Below are 18,555 nucleotides of genomic sequence, written 5' to 3'. Positions count from 1 at the left end.
ACACTTCATGAAGTCGCAGCTCGGAAGCGCCCTCCTTGAGGAGGAGGCAGCCCAATCTGGCAGCCTGATTCCACGGACAGCAGCCAAACAAGCTAGGTCAGCTGAACCGGTTCCTGCTCCCTCTCTCATTCCAGCAGCCAGGTACTACCTACGTAGCAGAGTAGTGGACAGGGGGTTGCCTTACTAAGTCTGTATTCCCTTTTGTTTTGTTAGGTACGGTACAAGTGCGATTCTTTTAGTTTCGTTTTGTTTGTTGTCTTGTTTGAAATCTTGTAAATACTGTTAATTATTATTTCATTGTATGCACTCGAGTGGTATCTACGTGAAAGAATTGTTCTTAAACTTCGGTCTGGCTCGATGCTCGTTGGGAAGGAGGGCGTGATTTTCGTGCAGTCCTGAACAGCGTGCGCGCCCGTGTGTGTGTGTGAGTGTGCGGTGAACTCCTAATGTTCGATGAACATTCTTTTTAAGAAGGAGCGGATGTGACGATTCGTGCGCGTACACCAGTGGCCGCACAAACCCGGTCAGTGACTCCCGGGAGGCGGCAGACCGCGCCATCCTGGCGGCGTGTCGCCACGGAGGGACAAGGCCACATAGCTCATAGGATGGCCGCCGACGACTCCTACGGTGGGGATTAAGCCTGCCACGAAGATTCCAGGGAAGAGCTGCGCGGAGTGGACCCGGTCAGCGACTTTCCCGGGAAGCGGCAGGCTGGCGTCGTGGCGCCACGGAGGGGGGCTCGACGCTGTCACGAAGATTCCAGGGGAGATCTGTGCGGAGGGAACAAAAGGAAGCGGCGAGCGGGCGGCGCCGCGGGGGCGGCGTGGGGCAGCCGGCGGCTACGGCGAAGGTGGAGGCTGCAGAAAGAAAGAAGCAAAAGGCTTAAAAAGGGGGAGCCGACGGGAGGAACGGGCAGAGAGGGACGATTCGAACGAGCGGACGAGACGGAGGAAGGCAGAATACCGGGGCCGCGCATCGACCAGGGAGCCCGGGGTCTAGCCTTCGCCCACGTTCGACCTCCGACAGCACGCTTCCACGCCAGCAGCTCCTCCAACGCCTGGCCGAGAACGAGAGCTGCACAGCCGCAAAGAGTCCCCAGCCCGGCCGCAGAAGACATCCAGCCATTCGTCGAGCCCGTGCCACGACAAGCTGACTGAGCCCCGACGTGGACGAGCCCTACTGCATTTCCCGTAAGCGGCATCAAGCCAGATCCATTAATTAAATCATATTCTAAAATCATTCTTGGAGTCTGTGTATCAATCTCCTCATGCCCACTGTGGACCCAGGGCCAATTTAAGAAACTGGTCCATCACAACTGCATTACCTCGCTCACTTCGGGAAACTTTGTTGCAGAAGTCAGTTTATTCTATAAAATGAAAGGAAGTAAGAAATACTTTAAGGAAGACGCAGAGAATTTAGCCAGCGCTTAAAAATCACTAGCCATGCTATTCTGCGTAGGGAAGTGAATTTGGGTGATAAAGAGGAATAGAGAGCGGTGCGGAAAAGCTAAAAAAAAGAAAAAGATGAGAAGATATAAAAGAGGCCATGAAATGCATAGGAGGGAAATTATGTAACATATGAAACGACGAGGTGCATAGTCTGATACATGGGCTAACAAAGTTCACAGGGTGAAGAATGCATGAGAGTAACATGCAAGGAGAAATCAAACCTTATAGAAATGTCCAATGTCCTTTAAAAATGCAAAGTTCATTGCATGTCTCTGTTACCTAGGGCAGGCTAAGGGACCTAAAACACTGTCCATTGTTAGAGGCTCTGGGGAGAGCTTCTCCATGCAACGCTCATCGCACGCACGCTCGTCAGCATATGAAGAGCTCTCAAGAAGGGTATATGCCACAGTTTGCAAGTTTCGAATGAAACGTAAACAGGACAATAAAGACATAGAGGTGATAACAGAACTGCGTGAGACGCAATGAAGAGATACACTGATTCTTTTTGAAGTGTCATGCGAACGCTCCAGAAAATGGTGCTGTGATTCGCGCATGAGGCCACTAGAAGTGACCTTAAAGGTGCACCAAAGAAGAATCTGAACACGTTTTTTTACTGCGGGTACTCGATCTGCTCGTTCAGAGCATTCTTGGAAACTGCGAATTATTGTTCTGTGCGGCCGGTTTGCGTTATTTAATTCGGATTAAATGTACCCGCTCCCGCCTTTTTTTCAACTCCCCGCTGAAGGTATGAGGAGTCAATTAACATGTGGAGTGCCTTTCAGGCAGAAGCGTGGTGGCATCGCGTTTACTTTTGTTTTATTTTTAAGTTTCCCTGAATAAATACATACAGTAAGAGGTAACATAGCTGCAAATTTGGCCACGGAAATAAAAATACGCGTGGTCTCCTAGCTTTCGCCGATCGCTACGTATCACTCCGCCGATGGCAGAGCGGCAAGCCGCCTCGGGACTGGGTGAAAGGTTGGTTGACACCTCCTACCGTCAGCGGTGAGTTGAAAAAAAGGCCGGAACTTTTTTAATTTAAATTAGAGAAACTGGCCGCACAGGAAAATAAATCGCAGTTTCTAAGGATGCTTGGAACGCCTAGGTCGAGTTGCTGGGGTAAAAAGACGAGTTCAGATTCTTCTTTAGCGCACCTTTAATAAGGAATAATAAAATGGCCTAGTATCAACTGACTGCCGTACTTTTACGATAAATCAGCTAGTTTGACTGGAAGCTCAACCTTTATAAGCTAGACAAGGTCGAAATGAATTTAAAAATTCGCCATTTACCGCCAATTTCGTAGTTCTAGAGGTTGCGTCGACAGTTGCTTCCTCGCGGGCTCCAGAAGGTAGGCTAGTGCCACGCAGTGGTTCGACGACCACGGAGGCCTTTTTTGGTGTGGACGTCACGAGTTTGAATCGAGTGCCTGGAATATTTTTAAATGCAATTCTCTCGCAATAGGGAACCCAAGCTGGTTTTTGCTCTGCTACGCTGGCGGTGGATTTCTTCCCTGGTGGAGAGACGCGACACCACGAGAGCGCGACGGGTTCTGGCGCCGAGTGGGGCTGATGCTCCTCGAGAGTAACGCCATCCTTGGCACGAAAGTAAAAACTGGGATGGTTACCGCTAGCTGCGCCCACTGCTTTCGGCGCATATTCTCGCGCACTTTCTTGCACACGCTGATATGTGAACAGGAACAGGAAACTGTGACAACGGCGCGTTGGGACAACTGAGACCGCCGCGAAGATGACTGCACGACATCCAGGGCCGTACACGCAAGTTTAACGGGTACCGTTTCACCAAAAAGTAATTCTTATCAAAGAAATTGATGAGGCTGCGCTATCACTTTTGCAGGCCGCCGGAAAGCGTTTCTGACCGTCAGATGTGCAAAGCGCAAAAAAGGTTTTTTACAACCAATAACTAGGAAACAATTCGCAGTGTAAAGCCCGACCGCTAACCAATAAATGCATTGTATTTCGCCATTGCACAACAAGACTGGAACAGTGAAGCGTGTGCAGGCTGTCGTCCAGTGGGCCTCCTCCGTGGGCCCACAAATCCCCTCAGTGCGCAGCTTGAGAGGTTCGCTGCATGAGAGAAAAGTCAGTGCTAAGGAAACGCGGTAGGCACTGGTCAAATATAGAAATTTTTGAATAGCGCAATGAAACAAACACAGGAAGAGACGGAGATAGAAAGGCGTTCTTTCTCTCTCCGTGTCTTCCTCTGGTTGTTGCACTGCGCTATTTAAAAATTTTATAATGAACCAACTATCCCAACATCAAGTACATCTGTAGTCACTGGTGCCCAGAAATGACTTGGGCCTCGGACGAGGGCTGACCAGAGGGGTGCACGAAGGAATCAAAGCTGACCATCGTGAAATGTGAAATGAGACCGGACCCAGATATAAAAGGCCTGCCCGACTGACTGTAAAAGCAAAGTTATTCTAATATCACGTACACGGGCTGCCCAAGATTCCAAGACAGCCATCCACTTGGTTGGGCTATTTCTTTGCTTACGGTTGAGTAGATTTAAACTACGGAATAATGTTAATATATCTTAACCAACTAACACGCGAAGGGCAGAATAGGGGCCCTTCCAAACAGTTCCTTCACTTTTGTAGTCATGTGTATGACCTGTGCCTGCTTGAAAAGCCCTGCATCAGCAATATAAGCTGCGCTTTCACCCTTACGCTGCATTGCGGTTCCAAATGTCACCTTCAAAAAGACACGAAGTGGTCATCTTGGAGCGCCATCTAAACCTGTCGCGGTGCTGGGTGTGGTGAAAAACTAAATTACTCAAAGAGAGTTAGGGGTCAGAAAACCCCGCTGCATGGTCGGTATCTTTAGTGCGGGACACCGCACGACGAGGCCCCGTCTAGCGTCCGCTTTACTAGAGCCCTTCAGGACTCCAGTGTAGAGCTGTTGAGGAGGGCAGTCTCCCATGCCTCTCGATTGGGGGTGGGGGAAAGTGGAAGGTGAGGATTCTCAATACATGCCCGTACCAGGTCTCTTCACAGTGCGGGGAGCGCCCATCTATATTCGGATCAAAGTGTTTTGCTATGACAGGATACAGAAGAGTTCCTCTCTGGAGGCGCCGCAGAGTTCGCTCCTCCGCCTTACTCAGCCCCTTGGTAGATGCCCGGTAGAGGTGATGGCTGTCGCAGTGATGAATTAAAATTTCGCTGAACCGCAGAAGCGGTTTATGAGCTTCTGAGCCAGGAGAGCAAGGATGAGGAGCCCGGTGTGTGAGTGCTCGGGCGGCCGCATCAGCGGCCTCATTTCCTCGTAGACCCTGGTGGCCAGGCGCCCATATTACGTTTTTGCGCGTTGGATCGGCGGCAGCCCGTCTTAGAATTTTGGAGGCAAGAGGGAATATTTCCCCTGCGAGATAATATTCACAGGCCCGGCGAGAGTCTGATAGCCGTTCTCGATTTTGGACCGGCGGCAGCGAGGGCTATTGCGACTTCCTCCGCTCGTGTTGGATTTGGGGCCCGCAAAGATAGGCCATCGACATTCATTCCCTGGTGGACTGCGGCAACCGTGTAGAATCCTGCGGGCGACGACCTTGTGATATCCACGTAGTAGACGCCCTCTTTAGATCCATATTGCCTCTCAAGCGTGCGAAGCTGCCCTTGTCGTCTGCCTTCATGTGAAGCCATGTCCATGTTACGCGGGAGCGGAGCGACCCAGAGCAGTTGGCGCCACAGTACCAGGATGTTCTTCGTCCCCTCTGGTATGCATATGTGTTGGATGTGTAAGCGGTTTAGCAGGCGGCGCCCAGGAACCGTCTGCGACAGCCGCGTATATTGGTTCATGAGGTGGGCCTCCCGCAACTCATGATAGGAGTTTACCACACCCAACGCCTTCAGTTTGGCGTTGGAGGTAGCCACCGGGTGGTCCAGTGGTCGCTTTGTTGCCTTCCTGATGGCGTCAATGCGCTCGCCTTCTTGTTTGGTGGTGCGTAGGTACGGCACGGCGTAGAGGACCCGGCTGGTCACGAAGGCACGGGCGAACCGTACCGCGTCCCTTCCCCGCAGAACACTCCGCTTGTTGGAAACGCGGTGGATCATGCGCCCTACCTGTTCACCTATGCGCTTGAATTTCGCTATAGTGGAGTCCGGCCTAAGCTTGTTATTCAGGAACAGAGCCAGGATCCGGAGCTCTGCTACTTCTCTGTTGGGACCGGCCCGACAGAGATATGCGTAGGAACTTGTTTTCCTTGTGATCTCTCCTGACGTGTAGAAGCTCTGATTTGGCGGAAGCACATTGGAGACCACAGTCGGCAGCATATGCATTGACTATGCACGTGGCCTACTGAAGGCGGTACTCCATCTCCCCAAGGCTCCCCTCGGTGGTCCAGATTCGAATATCGTATGCGTAGAGCGCGTGTTTTATGCCCCCCGCTTCAGCCAGTTGGCCGGGCAGGTGCATCATGACGATGCTGAAAAGGAGCGGTGATAACACCGCCCCCTGTGGTGTACCTTGTGTACCCATGGAGTACGGGCCGTATTCCTCGTCCTCGATCCGGAGGAGCGCCTGACGCACAGAGAGGAAGTCTCTGACATAGGCGAAGACCTTCACCCCGCAGTTAGTGTTATTCAAGTTATACAGCATAGTACCATGTTTAACATTGTCAAACGCACCCTTAAGATAGAGGGCGAGAATAGTCTTGTCGTTTTTTTGCATGACTGTGGGTCGTTTTGTGTCCCTGTGTAGTTGGAGTAGCACAGTAGGACATACTGTGCAGACATGTGCCGGCGGAACCCCAGCATAGTGTCTGCAAAGAGGCCCTTACCCTCCATGTATGGTGAGAGGCGATCCCTTACCATCGTCTCCATGAGCTTTCCCACATACGAGGTCAATGAAATGGGTCTCAAGTTGTCCGTAATCAGGGCTTTACCTGCTTTGGGGATGAACATTACAAGTTATGTTTTCCATTCGAGAGGGAGTGGACACCCATCCCAGATCTGATTTATGTATTCTAGAAAATGGAGGTATGCAGAGTCCGAGAGATTCGCGAACAGTTTCAACGTTATGCGATCCCTACCCGATGCCCCACCTCGGCGCATTTTAGCCAGGGCCGCCTTAAGGTGATGCAACGCAGAAGGGGCGTATAAATCCTAATTTCTCTTGCCGGAGTACGTGTACCCGGGCCCAACCGGCTCATTTGTGCGGAAGAGATACCTCTCGCAGAAAGTGTCCGCAAGTTGCACCGTCGTACCCTGGTAGCCGTGCAGAGCCCGCCGGAGCTGTTTTTCCATTTCCCCTTTCGTTTGAGAAGGGTGGATGAGGCTGCCTAAGGGACGCCAGGTCCCCTTGGAGGTCATCTGACGCGCTGCCGAGGGGCAGCGTTCTATCCAATTAGTGTGTGTGAGCTGTGCGGCGTATTCCGCAGTCTGCTCCGTAACTAAACATTTCCGAGCGCACGAGAACGAAACGAAGACTGACAGAAAGGACACACACCACAAAGCGCCGTACTTCAACTGATTTATTTGCAGGCGATGCATCCACATTTATACGGTGCTTCACAGGCACTCACAGAAAAAGTATAAACATCAAAACAAACCTCGCAGTGATACGCCTGGCTACTCCTTGATAGCGGTGATGGCCGTCGTGTGCAGAACCAGGCCACATCATAAACAAAAAACAAACAGAATCCAGAGCGAGTAAACACGTGTAAGGGCAACCTTTGTAACAGCCGTTACTGGTGCAGTATGTCTAAGAATTGACGCTTCTTTGTACTTAACTGCACAGAAGCAATGGTGACACAATTATCTTTGTGTTTATATATTTACTAGCTTCAATGATCTCCCTTGTGGTTTTTTCCCCACGCCTGCGCAGAACTATGGTCTGCTCAAAGATAGGCCCGTGTTGCTTGCACTGTTCGCAATCACGGCAGTGTATGCCCAGGTGTCGGGAGGCATTCTATCGCGAGGCGGTATATGCATACGCTCTTGCGTCGCGCCCGTGCTGAGTGATATTTTTCTAGCGGAGCGCGACCGTGACCTCAGCCGCAGTTATGAAGGGTCGAAGATCGTTGCACTGTTTAGGTATGTTGACGACTATCTTGTTGTGTCAAGTGCTCCTAGTACGTGCCCTGATTCATATATTTCTGACACCATGTCCCTTTTTTCTGAGTGTCTAGAACCCCTGAATCTTACCCACGAGGACCCTGTTAATAACTTCTTAAGATTCTTGGATTGGGCCTATACTTTTCTTGAACTCATGTATGTTGGTCCTACGAGCCTAGAGGGAACACTCCCGTCCTGCCCTTCGATTCAGCTCATTCCAAGCTCGTCAAACAGGGCCTTATTCGGTCTTGCCTAAATAACGCCCTCACACACTCATGCGAGCACCGTCTCGAAATGGCCTTCTATCTCCAGGTGTCCCGGTTGCTCTGTTCAGGCTACCCCCGCACGCTTTTATTTTCTGTGCCTGAAGGCATGGCCCGACTACTGAAGAAGCCAGCTTCCAGCACAACGGAGGACATTTGTCGCAACAAAAAAGTGGCTGTCATCCCGTACCTCCATACCATCCCTCATAACTTGAGGAAAATAGGCAAACGAGCCGGGGTGGAAGCGGTATTTTTGGCACCGAATAAGCTGTCCAAACTGCGCAAGAAGGTCAACTCTACCGGCTGTCAGGGTAGGAGCTGCACCACTAGACACCAGCGGCTGTTTTTTGCGTGTACAGGAAACGTTGTGCACTCCATCCCCTTGCTCTGCGGTCGAGCCAACATCGGCCAGACTGGGAGACGCCTGAATGAGAGGCTCAGAGAGCACAACAACGTCAAGAATGGCTTCTGACATCTGGGAATAAACTGCCGTTATTGCGAAAAGTGCAAAAAACACGAGCCTATCAGACCACAGTTCTGCGCAGGCGTGGGGAAGAAACCACAAGGGAGATTATTGAAGCTAGTGAAATCTATAAACTCAAAGATAATTGTATCAGCATTTCTTCTGAGCAGTTAAGTACAAAGGAGCGTCAATTCTTAGACATATTGCCCCAGTAACGGCTGTTGCAAAGGTAGCCCTTACACGTTTGTACTCGCTCTGGATTCTGTTTTTTTTTTGTTTATGACGTGGCCTGGTTCTGCGTACCACGGTTATCATCGCTATCAAGGAGTAGCCAGGCGTATCACTGCGAGGTTTGTTTTGATGATTGTACTTTTTGTTTGAGTGCCAGTGATGCTTTGTATAAATATGGGCGCATTGCATGCAAATAAATCAGAAGTACGGCGCTTTGTGGTTTGTGTCCTTTCTGTCAGTCTTCCTTTCGTTCTTGTGCGCTTCGGAAATTTTGAGATGTGTAGCCAACTAGCCCGTCAGTTCGTCCTGCTCCGTAAGTTGTGCAATGCGAGCTCTGAGCTTGCGATTCGTCGTCTGCTTCTTGCACCTTTTCGTTAAGCTTCGGCCCACCTCCCACGGATGCAGGAGGTGATTGTCCACTGCGGGGATCTCGTCGGTGGTGTGAAGTGTTTGCGTGTGTTGTTTCTGTATGTTGGTTACCTGTGTTGCCCACTCCGCATAGCCATCGGAGAATAGTACGGGAGGAATGTCATGAGTTCGAAATTGCTGCCAATTGCTTACTTTGGCCTGTCCTCATTTTTTGCGCGCTGCCTTCGCCAAAAGCGTGATGTGGAGAAGGCAGTGATCGTGCCCAGGGAATCCCCCAGGTTCTCCCAGGTGGTGTTTCTAGTGTTCCTTACCAGAGACAAGTCAGGACACATGTGACGGGTGACCGAGTTGGCCACACATGTGGGGAAAGCCGGATCCGTGAACCGTAAGACGAAGGGTGGAGATGAGCTCCGCCAGCTTGCGTCCCCTGGCTTTCTCGAAGTGATAGGCCCAGTGAAGACTGGGTGCGTTGAAATCCCCAATGATCACGAGGGGTTCCTTGACAGCCAATTTGAGTGCACGATAGAAACTTCTGCTGAAAGTAACGCGTGGCTTATGCGGGAGGCAACACACATTGAGTACATGTATTGATGGGTCGCGGCGCCTGAGAGGCAGAACCCTGACTATTGTGTATTCCTGCTCAGTCTCCAGATCAAGATCGACCTGAATCGCGGAATATGCTTTATGCACCAGGATGCAGGTCGGGGGGCTCTCTGAAACGAGCTATACCCGGAGAATTTAGCATCATTGCCGGGCTCTTGCAAAGCATGAAGCGCCGGCATGTCACCGAGGCACTGCAGGTAGACATGGAGACGTGACCGTTTTTTCCAGGCTCTCAAACCCCTGCAGTTCCATTAAATGATTTCTAATTGTTTGAATTTCCTAGCTTTCTCAGATGGTTTGCCAGCCATATTAATGTTTTTATTATTACGGTGCTAGGTAGCCGCTCGGTCCGGGTGGCGGCGCAGCCTCAGCTAGGGGCTGCATCAACGCTGCGGCTATCGGAACAGAACCGCTGTCTTCCGCTGCCTGTCGGAAACCTAATTTACGGTTTAGCTGTGGGGAGTCGCAGTAGAGAGTTTTTGTATTTGGGACCAGACCCAGGGTTGCACCACCTTAAGGACAGAGTCAGTAACTGTCGGAAAGCATTCTAGCAAATGCGGACCTGAACATGTCCTTAAAGGACTCGCGGACCGCGATCATCATTTGGTTCGGGAGCTCTGTCACCCGCTATTCCAACGGCTCGGATCTACGCTGCAGGGCCTCGAAGCGGCCAGCATCAACGGGGGCCTGAATCGACCACCGTGTCCGCGGCTCGACGCGAGGCCTTAGTCAGGGAAGATGATACTCAGGATTTGTCATCGCTATCCTCTGTTTGAGCGTCCTGCATGGGCTCGGACTGCCCTGCCTGCTTGGCATCTAGTTCTTGAACTCTATGGGCGAGAATTTGGTTTTGGCGCCTGAGCTCCTCCACCTACCACTGTAGGGCGGATTCGATGGGGGAGGGAGGGGGCTGGACCCACAGACTAACCCACTCCAACTGCTCACCCGAGTTTGAAGTTGTACGAGGGGCGGGAAATCCCCGGCTTTGAAGACCGGCGGCCTCATCAGGTTCCAAACTTGCTTGAATCCGGCCTTGGGCATCGGAGCCTTTTTGGGTCCCGGCGTCTGCTTCTGCTTTGGGGTGGGTGGGGGTCCCGGCTTGACGACTTTGCGGTACTTGGCCGCGCAGCCAGGCGCTCCGGTGGGATGGCTGCCTCCGCAGATGAGGCAGTACGGGGAGCACTGATGTTCAGCTTGGCCGCCGTCAGGAGCAGCAGCAACCTGAGCCCCGAAGCGTTCACAGCATCCAGGCTGCGGCCGCGGGCAGGAGTTGGCCCGATGCACCACCGTGCAACAACTGGGGCAAGCAGGGATCGTCTTCTTATAGAAGCGGACGGGGAGACGCTCGCAAATATAAAGCACCGTCCGCGGCACCCTTGTCCCCACAATGGTGATCCCTGCAATCTTGGTATTTCCCAGTTTACGCACGGATACTACTTTGGGGTCCTCGCTATGTTTTTTCATGACACTTTCAGACATCTCGTCCGGAGAGATGGTGATGACGCCCTTGAAGAATTCTCCACAGAGCTTAGGGTGGCCCTGGAGTAGCAGATTGCCGCCTCCGACCAGCAGCATGATGTCCCGGAGCAGCTTCTACGCAGCTTCGTCAGATCGCAGTGTGCACACGAGAACATTTTGGTTCCACACGGGCCACACTGCAAGTCCCACACTTGCCGAGTCCTCGAGGATGCTGTGAACGGCAGCGCCGGCTTGACCAGGACCTAAGATGGCCTTCAGGTTGATGTTGGGTCGTGGCTTAAGCACCACGATAATTTCTGCTTTCCCGATGCGGGGCCTTTGTTGCGGCCGCCACCGGGGCTGTTTTGATTCTTGCACAGCTGCGTGTGGCGCGTTGTCGCCCTGCACATGTTCAGAGCTTCCCGCCACCCGTTGCTAGCCAACGTCGTGCTGGCGTCCCTGTAGGCCTTAGTCTTCTTCCGTCCGCGCCATACGCGGACTATGTCTTGTCCTCGCTGGGAAGAGGCTCCGCATTTTGGACGGTTTCCATGTTAGCCATCCCTAGGGAGGTGCGATCGTATCCGGTGACATGGCCTTCGACCGCCATAGCCAGGGAATCCACGAGGAAACCCCGAACGCAGCCGGCGCAGGCCTTGGAGGCTCACTGCTAAGGGCTCTTGGCTACTGAGTCGAAGTACCCGGGTTTGAACCCGACCGCGGCCCGCCCGCGTTTCGATGGAGGTGAATAAAAAAAGGCACCCGTGTGCTGTGCCATGTCAGTGCACGCTAAGTATCCCCAGGTGGTGGAAATTATTCTGGAGCCCTTCTTTTCTCTTTCTCCTTTATACCTCACCTTCCTCTCTTCCCTCATGGCGTGGTTGAGGTGTCCACCGAGAGGTGGGTAACATACAGCCCCTTTTCTTTCGTCAAAAACCACTAATTATTTTAAATCCTACTTTCGTTCACGAACTCACGCAATCCGTATCAAATAACCTGACCTGACGTTTCATTACTGCCAATTACAAGGCTCTTCTTGGCTTCTGAGAAAGCAGTGGCGTCAGCAAACGGAAAATATTACATAATACCTAATCCGAGCGGAAAGGCTTCATGTCGCGAGCACTGCTGCATGCGGAAAAGCGCACTGTATCTAAATATAAGCGCCGAATGCCTTGTTACTTGACTGATAGAAATGAACAATGTCTGTGCTATTGATTGAGAGCCTATATCACTTGGTATGAGGACAATAGCAATTCATGGAACGGGTGGTGAGATGGTGATTCAAAGTGACAAGTTTTTTTTTTTTCTTTTTAAGGTGTTTAGCGTCCCAAAGCGACTCAGGCTATGAGGGGCACCGTAGTGAAGGGCTCGGGAAATTTTGACCCTCTGGGTTTGTAGCATTACGCCTCCATCGAAATGCAGCCTCCGCGGCCGCGGGTCAAACCCACTTCTTTCGGGTCACCAGCCGATCACCATAAACACTGAGCCACCACGGCGGCTTTTTGTGCTCTAATTGTAGAAGTGTTAATAACATGCTGTGGTTCAAAACGTGTGGTTGTAATTAACAAGCCACATCTGAAGATTCTTCAAGAACGTACACGTGGGGCACTGAGAACATAGGAAAAGTTGCGGATTGTTACCATGTTTCCGAGCTTCGCAGTTGACATGAACTATCTCTGTCCATTTACATAGCTGACTCGTGGAAGGAAACTAAACCTGAGAACCCTCCAGCCAAAGGCGAATGCTATATGAGTGCAAATAATGGATAGCCAGGTAATATGTTTCTGCTTTGTCTTCATCCAAGTAGTCGAGCTGTCGCACTCAAAAACATAATCATCTCACATGAATGTGCTATAAATGTATCGGGATTTTCATTGCATGAAAAAAAAACTTAGGAGGCACTTTGACTGTCTAAAGTGCGTAGAGACGAAAGCGTTTTCCGCACCACTTTGACTGCCTCTGTGGCACTGGTGACGTCGCCACTGGATGACGTCACACATTATTAATGAATAATTATCAAGTAATGAGAAATTGCTGATTAATGGATAAATATTGATTGATGACTAAATACTAATTAACTGCTAATTAATGACGCTTAAGCTTCGCCGTTAGGAATGGAACGCGACAGCGTGTTGTAGCGCTGCCAGGGAGTCCACGGAACGCCACCATCCGTTCGGCACGATGCCTTGCCCTTTTAACGCAACGCTTTTTGAGGAAAGGAAATGGCACAGTGATTCTCTGTCATCTCGGTGGACACCTGAACCGCACCGTAAACGAAGGGAGGAAGTGGGAGTGAAAGAAGAAAGAGGGGTCGTAATGAAGAAAATTAAAATTGTATTTGAGGAAAGGAAATTCCGCAGTAACTGTCTCACATATCTCAGTGGACACCCGTCAGTGTCGATGAGTCACTCCAGTGGCTGGATGTAACGCCGACGGACGGACGGGAGTATGAGCCATTAAAGGCTTTCGCCTTAAAATGTATCGATAAGTGGAGGCTGGAGATCATGAACGCATTATATGTCGCCGGACATTTCCTTCGATGCTTTGTTTTATTTTTATGTGCAGGCCACAGAACATCCTGTCTCAGCAGTGACACCTGCACAAACCGCATCTACTGCCTCAAGTTCCACCTCGGACATCACTGCAGCAAGTTTGTTTCATAATTTTAAGGCCATGAGGATGGGTGTCGTGCGACACGATTGCAAAAAGCTTCCAGTTGGCTGGAATGTCGAACCGGACGGACGGCACCGAACAAGACTACCTCTGGGAAGGTGCCCATCAGACGGTCTCTTCAAGCAGCAACCACAGCCAAAGCCACAAGGAATTCCCTTGAGTAAACTATGTATGGTCATATAGCAGTGTTTACATTGTTATTTACAACAGTAATTAGAACAGTGCAAGGTTTATGCGGATAGATATAGGCCTGACTCGTGTAAAAAGCACACCCCGTCAAATCGCAGGCAAAAAAGTGTGGCCTTACAACGAGAATATACGGTAATTCGACATGCCTGTTCACTTACCAAGCTTGACTTGTCATCTCTATCTGCTGAAAGTGACATGTCCGCACTTAATCTAGAGGAATCGCCGCACATAGCGTTGCTGCAAACCGGCCCAGATTCCAGGTCTTGTGCTTTTCAAGCAGCACTGCGTTGCTGCATTGAAAATTGGAAAACATTCCCGTTGGGTCTGCCGTTCGTGCTGCAAGCGCATAACAGTATTTGCTCAACCATTCTGTCACATAAATGAGGCAGCTGCGATGCTTTGCCTTTCTGCTGAAACACCGTGTGTGAAGCTTCAGCAGTTCGGGAATTAAAGCCACTGGAAATATGAGTTTCTGCGGCGCCAGTTTTGGAATTTCGGTAATTGTGTGCTGTGTATCCACGATGTGTCCTGCGTGCGTAGCACACAGTTACCAGCTGATAGGAAAAGATGCATGTAGTGTACTATCTTGCGTGCAATGCAGCCGGCCAGTCTTGCTGCCAAGTTACAGCATAGGGTGGCTGCCTAGCTGAAACACTGAACAGGAAGCTCGGTTACATCATGACACAAAAGTATTCCACAACGAAATATGGACGGTGGCACATTTAACCTTGTGCAAAGATGTTACGGATCTTTAACAATAAAGGACGAGTACCTCACGGCTTACTTGACACTGCGAGCTGGCGTGAAGCGACTGCCAACATGGCGTGCTAGCCGCGACAACGCTCGCACTGCCTTTGATAGCATGGCTTCAGTGAAATACCTCCTATACAGTAGGGGCGATAAGAGGCTTGTCAGTACATGTACTTGTAACGGTGACAAGGCATCTACACCTGTTTTCATTCTCAAGCTTTCAGTACGTGTATGTTTCACACGGTGGGGCAAACCAATGAGCTTTGGAAGGCCTGAGAAAAAGGAAGACTTCGGGCACTATTCCCGAAACAGAGGACTTTGAAGCCCCGGCATCAAAAAATGCTGACCAAGCTTCCTGTAAGCTATACCCAAATGCTGGGAAACGCATGACTGCCACTCAACTGTCATGAAAAAAAAAAAACACAAATAGCTGTAGCAGCCTGTGAATGACTGAGAAAATTTGTGGCTACAGGGAACTGTACAGTGTGTCACTGTCCGGGCTAGGTCTTCCGGTTTGAGTTCAACTGCTCAAGTTGGCCTCAGCAAGAGGCTGGAGTTCAGGGTAGAGCAGCCCCTGAAGTGGATCGCGGCGGCGGTGACGAGGCTGCGCAGCACAACTGTCGGCAACCCGTGTCGATCACCAGCTGCCCCCCGAACAACACGTGCTAACCTACCGCAGCCTACATTACTTCAACAACGTCCTCCTCTCCCTCAGGCTCAACAGGTGACGGGGAGCGTGTGCATCAGATCGGGGGTGTGAGATTGTGCGCGAGAGTGAAGGTGACGGGCTACTCTCTGCTCGCCGAGGCCGAACTCAATGTAGGGACCTGCGTGAATGCAATGAGTTGGGCCGCGAGACTATCCCGTTTTGTCTTTACGTTGAACAAAATGTAAAAAAACCCGTCACCCAACTCCTTCACTCGATGGCATTTCTCTCCTGGTTGGAACGGGCGTCGACTCGACTCCGTTAAGCCGCGACCCCGAACACCACACGCGCGACTCCAAGCCCGGGAACGGCGAAACAGCTCATTTTTCGGCCCGCGGGCCGTGCCCGGGCTTTCGAGCTACACACAGCCCGTGCAGTGCTCTAGAAGTCGTTACAGTCAAGCACGCCATGCGCACTGGCAAGTGGTTGTAGCCACCAGACCATAGTGCGAGAACGGAAACTGCGCATGGAACTAGAGAAGCAGAACTCTCACGCAGTGGGCCATGTGTAGCAAGGAGATCGCAGAATGGGGGAACTTCAATGACCTTGTAAAGTCTGTCGAGGCGCAGCGGGCCGCGCGCACCGCGCATCGATCAGGGGGCCGCGTACCCAACTTTCGGCAAAGGGATCGCCAGCGTCAAACCACGCTGACGAACTGTCCAGGCAAACGCACCATGCAGACCTCCCGTGAGACGCCGTAAGTTTTCTTGGTGTTTTTGTGCGATAGAGCAGGTCATGCACGATGGTTTCAGTCTGTCACATCGAATCGGTAAGGAAGAGCTGAACATCATTACAAATCGACAAACTAGCGTGAAATGGCCGGTGCAGCTCACTTAAGGTTCGTTTATCGCATTTTAGAAAAATTTCACACCATAAAAAGAGACATCAAATACATATGAGAGTTTATGGGACGGCCTGCGCCTTGCTCATGTTCATTATTTCGTTACAGCGAGGTCTGACTAATTCCATCGGCTTGTGCATGTGGCATGTGTGTGGATACAGCGGTGCCATTCCTGGCCCTCGCCGTCATCCGACGCTCGTCTGGCCAACATGTCCGCCGCGTGCCCGAGAGCAGGGGACGTATTTTGCACGAAAGACCCCCTGTCACAGAAAAGCCGGTGTCGGCGTTGCCGTCGACATGACGGAAAATTTCGGACTGTAGTCGATTATAAGCGGCTCCCATAGATGGCGCCAGCCACACCTGCGGCGCGTCGGAAACTCCCGACCCTCGGGCCCTTTGGTTTCGAGTTAGACACACTACTGCTACGCCATGGAGACACCTTATGATTGTGAAAGTGGAAACATTGTCCGTGTCTGCGTGCGCAGGAGGAACTGCTGTCGCGTCATAGCTTGAAGGCAGAGCTTAAATGCCCCCCCCCCCCCACCGCCCCCCACTTTTATAATGTTTCATTCGGTTTTCTTCATTGGACGCTGCTCTCGGTCACGTGGGGTATGACGTCACGCTGGTCGTGGCAGAAACAGGCCCATGATGCCGTTTACCTGCCTAAACGCGCCCAACGACTACACCGCATTGGAGAACCATCGCCGGCGAATGAAAGAGCCCCACTGCGGGTGTGACCTGCCCCAAGAGCTTTATCGAAATTGTAAAGTTGTTTTTAATCCTGTATTGGGAAAGAAACTGTTCGGTGGGAAGGACTCTGGTAGTACTACGAATTAGCAGAGCAACGCTATATGGAGAGCATGGTCCTTGTTGGTCGGCCCAATAGGAAGCGGCGGCAGTAGGGTAGCTGTTGGGACCATCGCGACTATAGACCGGCCGTGTCTGTGGTTGGCTGTTTTCTTTCCCACCTTATCCTACTTTCGAAACTATTGAGGTCACAACCAAATTAAATGAACACGAACTGAGCGTTACAAATCATGGCCTCCAGGAGCATCATCGCGGCAGGACACGTGTAAACATCACACGAGGGATGCTCAATAAATGGTCTACAACACACACACGTGCCCTACAGATCACTGAAGCTTTCTCGATTCGCAAGAAGGGCGAACTATTTGTGAGCAGAGGAGACCATCAGTGGTTCTCATTAACAAAAGAGCTATTGCATTTCTAGAAAGGATGACACGCGCACTTTTTGTAATCCGTGGACGCTTTGTCCCCGTTTTTTGTCGTATTTTGAGCGTGTGTGTCAGTAATCGCTTCTGTCGACAAAAATTTAGAAGCACTGTTGCCCTGTCTTCTAGCTATCGGGTCGTCTTTTCGCGCTGTTGCCACAATGGGGTATCACAAACTATACTCCGTCGCTATGAAATACCACCAACTATACTCCATCTCAGTAGATTCTTACAGCACTACCAAAGCTTCGATCAGTGCACAGGCGACGTTCGGACGCTGCATGTTATAGGCAAGTAATTATTGCTCCTAGCAGTGGTGTCTTTGGTGTTGAACTCTGTCGCCGAAGTAGCTTGTATGACTCATTCCAGGGACGCTTACACCTGTTTATGTTCCTTTGGCACAAATACGTGGCAAATAATAGCAACGTGTTATTGTACGAACGGGTTTGCTGAAGGTTCACTTCCTTTAGCGAGCTCTTTTTTTCCTGTCATGAATATATTTTAAAAAAATCACGCCGTGAACATCATGCACCGATCACAAATGTGTCTCCACAGCAAACAACTTCAGGCACGGTATGAAGGATGCATCTCGGCATCATAATTATTGATGGGGATTCCGTAACTCTAGCGTAGAGTTAAACAGGCCGTCGGCAGCTTATCGTAAGGAATGTTTAGGTTCCCTTAAAAAGTGCTTGTCAAAAAAAAACCAACGTCTTTTAAAGCAATCAAATCCTAAAAAACTGCGAATCAATCGGGAAAAGCGTGCAACTGTAACGATCACACACTGTACGGGATGAAAATCATATCTTGCACCCTTTGGTGCAAGTTATGAGGCATGTCTTAAGACTCGAAAATTAAGCGGCGGTACCGTCACTCTAAGTGAAGAAAGTAAAGCAAATTTTATACTCATATACGTTTTCTTCCAGACGAAATGAGACGAAGAGAAATACCAGTTCCCCATTTCTGGCCAGAGAACGGACTGAAATGCAGTAACAATGAATGACAAAATCTGTCTGAAGCGAGGGGACCTGCCTTGAAGGGCGCCGCCCGAGTAAGGTTTATGGGACACGATGAAGCTGTCTTGACACCAGCGCAAGCCCAGTTCGAGCTAAGTTACATTTCTGCATTCGGGGGTACTCTTCCTCGCAGTCACTCCATTGAGTTTGTGCAGGCATGCGTTTGTGGCAAGAGGAGTGCCGTGTGCAAATGCAGCCTGAGAGCGCAGGATACGAGAAGAAAGTTTGAGCGCTGATCTTTGCGTCGGT

The 18,555-nt window shown here is 50.8% G+C and overlaps 1 pseudogene; it reads right to left on the bottom strand.

The window, feature by feature from the left end:
* Nucleotides 1-4,287: 4,287 nt before the first annotated feature.
* On the bottom strand, nt 4,288-6,513 carry LOC149356007 (uncharacterized; annotated as a pseudogene).
* Nucleotides 6,514-18,555: the final 12,042 nt, after the last annotated feature.

This window comes from Amblyomma mixtum, chromosome 3 (genome assembly GCF_055824585.1).
Source record: "Amblyomma mixtum isolate Tamu chromosome 3, ASM5582458v1, whole genome shotgun sequence".
NCBI lineage: Eukaryota > Metazoa > Arthropoda > Arachnida > Ixodida > Ixodidae > Amblyomma > Amblyomma mixtum.
Note: the sequence above shows the minus strand (reverse complement) of the source record. Positions and strands in the feature narration are given on the sequence as shown.